We start from the raw sequence: 7,738 nt of genomic DNA on the forward strand, positions 1-7,738 counted from the left end.
ATGCAGATGAGGTATTTATTTATCTTTCCCTGTGTTCTTGGGTTCCTGTCAGATTTCCGTCTCCGTTCCATTACAGTACTGAGCGGCTCTTTATTTGTGCACAATAACAAAATGCTAGAAATAGATGTTTCTGTTTATTTTAGTTACTCGAGTGAATCTGCTCAGTTTTTCCTTTGATTTGCTTTGATTCGTCAGGATCAGCTTCAGGAAACCAGCTTGTATTTACTTTGTCGGTCACAAATCAAATCTTCCTCAGTGAAACGGTTTTCTCTCAGTTTCCCTTAATGAGAGTTTAAACTGATTTTAACCTTTGTTATCTTCTATCTTTCTAATTCTTTATTCCATAACTTTTAGCTGCAGTGTTGTGTTTTGTAATCATCTGCAGTCAATCACACTTCACCTCAATAAACCAGATTAATATTCAACAATCAGTCGTTTACTCTCAAATCTAATATCTAATATTCTAATATCCTCTGATTTCAGCCTGAACTCGTATGAAGAGGCAAACACTGAATAATCTGCCACATTAATTTAGTGTTGCATGTAACTCCCACATATAGTTTACTGATGTAGATGTGATTTGAGATCTTGTTTGTTTGAGGTTTTGTAGCTGATTTATGTTTTATTTTATTTTACTTGGAACTCGTGGTTCGGTGGTTTGCATCCGTTTAAAGCAAAGATTTGAAAAGGTAAATTCTGCGAAGCTCGACGCAGAAAATCGTGTTTTCTTTTCACAAATGCACGATCACACTCTCCTCAAGCATCTCAAGTACAAACAGTGTATTGTTTGTCACGCAGGAGCTTTGCCAGACCATTTACTTTTACTGCAGCTGCTCCACAACAGCTTCACCCTCGTCCCTTTGATTTCTCCAAACACAGAAAACCCAGTGGCTCGGAGCGGCTCTCCTTCGGGTCAGCTGCTGCTTCTTCTCTTCTCCTGCTATATATCGTCCTCTCTTCTCTCATCTGTCCATTGATAAGTGATTGTCGTCTCCACCAAACGTCTGCTCTCTGGCCTCTCTGGTCATCCTGCGTCTCGGCGCTCCACAAACTGTCCTCTAACTGCTGTAATTCTGCCCGTCCTCAGCCCATAAAGATAAGAGCGGGACGGCTGGAATGTGGAGCGGAGAGGTGACAGTGACGGGCCGAGGGGACGTAAACTGACATAAACCCCAACACGTCCCGCGACCACCTCTTTCTGTTCGTCTGACACGTTCCGACACTGGAGATCTGACTGTTTTATATGAAGTAGTGTCCGTTAGAGACGGTTTTTAAAAGACAGAGTCGACCTGTAAACAGATTTAACTCTCGTCTGTTTCCAAAGAAGGATTTGAAATTTACTTCACTTGTTTACTTCAGCTGCAGTTGTTTAATTTTTTAATATTTTTTCTTTCAAATCCAAAACATTGTTGTGAAGATAGAAGCAACAAAAACTCAGCTAACATATAAAACATAACTTCTAGTAGAACACATTTGTTTTATGCATATTTATTATACTTTATATTTGTTATTGCCCTTTATTCATTTACTGTCCTTTATTAATCAGGTTTGCTGCTTAACTGAATTTTGTTGTTCTTAAATACACAAAGACTTGAATTATATATATTTTTAAATATGTGACTATAGAACTAACAAACTAAACAAGTCAAACTCTTGAAGAGACAACTACTGAATATTTCCACTGTCTGTTAAAGGTGGTTTCTGAGGATCTCACGTGGTTTGTCTGTGTTACAGTACAAAGTTATTCCAGCACACATGAGGGATCTAGAAATTAAATAATAACTGTGCAAGGGGGGCATTGGGGCCCCCGGGACCTGGGGGCCCAACATTAAACCAATATAAGAAAAGCTCTATCTACCCCACCTTAAGAAACACATGATACCAAAGTGTATTGAATCCTCAAAACTTTTTTTTTAAGAATCAAAATTAGCCCCTGTTCTCGGGGGGGCCCCTCTCAACTCTGAGCCCCCGACCCTGTTGCAACGGCCCTGCAGACAACATGATTCACACAGCAGAGGTAAGAACTATTATTTCTAAATAAATACAATTCATGAGTCATCAACATGGATGTCAGATCATATAGTAGAAGTTCAGATTACAACAATATCTCTCACAGGAGCCAATAAATACAAAACTATTATTACACACAATATGGACTCTGAAGTATTTGTTCAATGAACCTAAACTGCAGCTCAGCAGAATGTAGATAAAGTATTTAGTAGTAAAACAGAATTATGATCTGATTAACTCTGGAAGTAAAGATTTTAAAGTGACTTAAAACGATTCATCTTGGTGTCAAATAATAGAAAAGACAAGATGATAATCTTCTGTTTCATGTTTAACTCTGTTTATGATCTTTAACACTCAAGACTTTATCCACATCTCTATATATGCTCAAATAATTCATATAATAACATATAATCAGCCTAATATTGAGTTTTATTCAAAGATCTATAATCAAAATTCAAATGACAAAGTGTAAAGTCGTCATAGTTTCATATTCAAAGCAACAGTTAGAAACATTTGATCTCGTAAAACCAGTTCACTGTCAAAACGGAAATAGAAATAAAAAGATGTTTGAACAATACATCACATAATTGATTAGTTAATTAAGTTAATTGCTGATTATTCCTCATCGTCACTTCATCATTTTAGTAATTATTAAATTCAAAATATTAAATATTTTTAAGTTCTAAGTGTTTCATATCTTTATAAATTTTTGAATTTTTAAACGTTTATCCAGAAAAAAAGACATTTAAGATTTCAACTTAGGAAGTTTTGACATTGAAAGGAACATGAAAGAAAAACAGTCTTAAAGTTTAAGGTCTTAAAGATCAAAGATTAAATAAAAGTTAATAGAAAGAATAAATAAAAGTAGAAGTTTATGACGTTGCAGATCTATATAATTCTTGAATCCATCTGAAATACAAGCTTCACTCATCCATGTTGATCCACACTTTAAACACACAGGTCAGAACACACACACACAGACACACACACACACACACACACACACACACACACACACACACACACACACACACACACACACACACACACACACACACACTCTCTCACACACACACACACAGTGGACCACCGGCAGGTCGGCTCTAATGATTTCACAGCAGCAGATTTAACAGAGGGTGGCTGCTCTGTGTCAGACAACCCCAGAGGCTCGAGAGAGGCTGACAGTCAAAACATCGGCGTAAAGGCTTGACCCTGAGAAACGTGGAGGTGGAAACGCTTCAACGTCTCTAAAAGCTTTTTAACGCTGAGGAGGCTGCGACGCGTTTAACACTGAAGAGGCCACAGGAGCGTTTGATTCTCAGGTTCATAAACAAACCTGGAGGAGAAACAGAATCATTTCACACGTCTATGAACAATTTAATGAACAACTTAAAATCCTTTCAAGTTTTATTTACTGCTTTTTAATATTTTTGTTTGTTTGTTACGTAAAAAAAAAAAACGACCAAACAGATTTCCACTAAACTTGAAATGAAGATGAACAAAGAAAAGACATTTTGTGGCCGATGTAAGAATCTATTGTGAGAGAAGATGTTTTTAAAAAATAGATTTTCATCCATTTCCCAGGAAATAATTCATGGATCTTGATGAAAAAGAGTCGGACACATTTACAGGACTGATATTTATGAGTGTGTTTGATTTGCTGCAGCTTGAATGACATTTTTTAGATTTGTTAAATTTGACCTTTTTAGATGTTCTACATCAGGTTCCTCTTATCTTATCTTATCTCATCTTATCTTATCCAGACAAAGGGACATATTTTATCTTGAGATGTTTTTCAACATTTTCCTTGATGAGAATAATTCAATCATCTTCATGAAAATAATCCGGTGTTTTGAGGTGACTGAGATTTATGAGTGTTTTCAATTTGGTGTCGATCCCAAATAATAAAATCTGAATCTAGTGAATTAAAAGTTGGTTTCACAATGGAGCTGTTGAGATCCACTTGTGACTTTCTAGTTCCTGTTTAATCAGAATAAACGTGCACATCCAAAGAACCATCATTTTATATCAATTCATAAGGAAGTTGTTGTGAAAAACCTAATAAGAATCTGGATGATGATAATTTTCAACACATCCATGTTTTTCCTAATTATCCTTTTACTGTGTCAGAAGTATATTGAGGAGATATTGACTGGTTATGTATTTAAATGGCTCATTATTACAACAGTATCAACATGGAATTATTAATTAAGATTATTGGATTTGATAGAATAGAAGAAACTCCAGAGACATACAAACAGCCAGGACCCGTGTCCCTGCAGCTTCTTGTAAACGACGTGTGGTTTGTTTTTCCCACTGTTATCACACATGTATACAGACTTGCTGTGTGCAGGCTGTTGTGTAAACTAACACACTGTAGTGGCTCTGAGGTCATTGTGTTTGGGAACATAATTGCCCCTCGGGCTCTTAATGGCGGAGGCAGCTAGTTAAAGTCGCTGCTTGTCCATTCATACCGGGCTCCGTGCACCTCGCTCTCCTGCTCATTAAAGCCCTGAATGGGCCACAGATGTGGAGGCGCCCATTAGTTTTACCTGCGAGGAGCTTTTTGGGAGAGGTGAAGTTAGGAAGCGGAGTTAAACACGGCAGGTTGAGGGGGCTTCGTCCCCCCCGCTGGGGCCACCCAGGCGAAAAGTGTCTGAGCTCTCGACTGTAGACCTGTGCGTCCGCGGACAGATGTTACCTGCTGTGCGTGGAGCGACGGCGAGTTCGAGACGTACTCTAGGATTTAAAGTCAGGCTTAAGGCTGTATTTTTACTACACACTAAAAAGAAATAGATAAATCTGGAGGATCTGCAGGTTCTGTTTCCAAAGTCCTGCATCAATCTCCTGCCGACAAACACGACGGTTGAAACCTGCTTCTACTTACAGCAACAATCGTCAACAGTCCTAATCCTAAGCGGAGGTTATTCATTGTTTTTCATCAGTTTTATTTGGAAGAACAAATCCTCAACGAACGTATTATTAGATGTTGGCAGCGTCGGTTCGTCCACATCGAGGTTTCTTCGCTCCACAAACCTTCTCCTGGGTCTGCGTTTGTTTTTCCTGGTGGAGAACGAGGGAATGTTTCAAAGCCAAACAGATACAACGATATGTTGGACAAGTGCGAGAGTTTCCCTCCAACTCTGCGGCAACAGTGTGGGAAAGACCGCTTCCTCCTTCCACATCACAGACACATGGTTTTCCCAGTTTGGTTTGGAAGAACTTGACTGTGCATCCCAGGATTCTGAATTCAACGTCGTCCAACACGTTTGGGATGAACTGGAACTGCGGCCGCAAGTGAGGTCTTATTACCCAGCATGCCCCTGGGGCTGCACGGGAGCAGATCCCTGCAGCCAGGTTCCAAATTCATGTGGAGAACGATTTGTCAAAAGAGCCGAGGCTGTTACACATTACACATGTTTATACTGAAGTGACTAATTTAATAATAATAAGCTTTATTTGTTAGACTTTCTTTAAGCAAAGTTATTGTAAGTGACAGAACTTCACAAAAGAATAATACAAGAATAGAACAACAATAAAATAATAAAATACAATTGGCACAGAGGTTAAATTAATGATATTATTATTGTTATTATTGTAAGATAGGATTTAAGGGACCTGTGAGGCCCTGAACCAAATCACACTGAGCCACTAAACTCTTACATTACGAAACCTTTTGCAGAATGATGCTGTCATAACGTAATCAGCTGTTCTCGAGGGGCCCCTCTCAGCTCAGGGCCCCAGGCAACTGCTTGCTTTACCCAACGGCCCTGGGAACTACCTGAGGACCACGATCAGCTATATATTAATATAGAGGAATAGAAGATATGGTCACGCTGCAGCATTTTGGACCAATTGAAGGTGAAGCCTTCATCTTGAAAACTCCGCAGACTGTAAATAAAGATGGACAACTCTTCTCCACATCCTTCCACTGTCCAGGAAGAAGCCAAAATTTATGCCGGATACAAAAGCTGCCATCTTGCATCGATACTGTTGATCCAGTTCCTCAGGTTTGTGCTTCATTTGATATTTTAATATCAGACATTAAGATTGTGTCTGTGATCCGGCCGTTTGTTTAGATAATCTGAATCTGGCTCGTTCTCTGGTGTGGGGAAAGTATCGACTGTCTCATTCTTACTGTAACATGATTCTTTAACAGTAGAGATATAATCTCTCTCACTTGTTGAATTTAAGTACTTTCTAATCGGTTCATAATAACCAGGTCAGTTGTGATCAGAGGAAGTAGAAGCAACACGTCGCTCTCAGGTTTCTCTCGGTTTGCCTGAGCGGTGCAGAAACTCTTTCCTATCTGCAAAGACCCTGAAATAGCCTCACAGCTCAGCGTCGAGCTGACATCAGGCCCCGTGATAGTGTCGGATCAGCCGGTGGAATGCAGCGACAAGCTCTCAGGCTCCGATTGGATGCTTATCACGGGCAGCGCGGCCTCTGATTGGATGCTTATCATGACCGTATCCTGTTGGTGGCTGGTGGAATGACCTTTACGGTATCAGCGTGGGATGCCATCGCGGGGCGAGGCGGCTACGACCGGACTTTCCCTGATATTCGTGCTCGTTCACACCTTCGTGCTCCGTCACGAGACCCCGACAGTGAGTTATCGGTGAGTTAGGAGGAGGCGGCTTCGTCGTATTACGGACGCTGAGCCCAGACGTTTATGAAAAGCAAAATTCTGACATTATGTCACGTTATCGTTGATTGAATGCAGCAACGTTTAGTCACTTACAAAAACTTTGCATTAATGGTCACGACTACAGAATTTAAATAAAGATGGATGACACATCTCCACATTTACATTTACTCATTTGAATCCTTTAATTCAAATAACTTACGAAATACTGAATCTAGTATTTATACCTGAACATGCATGTAACTGTACTACTACTACTAACTGTATTTGTTTAGTACCTTTCAAACACGAAACGCAGCTCAAACTTCACTTAAATTATGTAAAAGACATGAAGACATATGAACAACATTAAAACGGTTTTAGAAAATTAATGGAAAATAAGATGGGAATAAAACCGAGTAAGTAAAACGTGAGATAAAATAAGAGTCTAAAGAATAAACACATAAATTGAGTTTATACATTAAGTTAAGAATAGTAAAAACAAGTCAAACACAATGTTATAAAAGAAAAAAGAAATTCAGCCGTCCCTGTACCAGGGAAGTCAGAGCTAATTAAATGTTAAAGTGAAGGGGTTTGTCTGACACAGTGTAGTATATAGTATTCATGTATATATATTTATAAAGTATACAGTCCGCTGCACATGATTATTAAGTTTATAAAGACAAGTAACAGTCAAACTAAGAGTCTGGGATTTCTGGATTTCTTCAAAATTTGACCTGCAGAAAAAAACTGAGTAATGTCGGCACTTGAGACGCTACCTGTGTGTGTGTGTGTGCGTGTGTGTGTGTGTGTGTGTGTGTGTGTGTGCGTGCGTGTGTGCGTGTGTGCGTGTGTGTGTGTGCGTGCATGCATGTGTGTGTGTAGCTCCCAGGAATGTGCAGCATTGCCTCAGTGTGACCTGTGTTTAATTTAGTTTATAAAGCCCGTGTTGTATTTACGTTTCTCTCATCGACTGATCTGCAGCTTCTGCTCTGAGACCAACTGCGTCTGTGGCGTCAGTGATTGAACGTGAACGTGTCAGTGAATCTGTTTGTCTGCATCATTTCTCTGTGAGGTTCCTCAGGTGAGTGGACATGCAGGAGA

This window comes from Hippoglossus hippoglossus, chromosome 14 (genome assembly GCF_009819705.1).
Source record: "Hippoglossus hippoglossus isolate fHipHip1 chromosome 14, fHipHip1.pri, whole genome shotgun sequence".
Classification (NCBI taxonomy): Eukaryota; Metazoa; Chordata; class Actinopteri; order Pleuronectiformes; family Pleuronectidae; genus Hippoglossus; species Hippoglossus hippoglossus.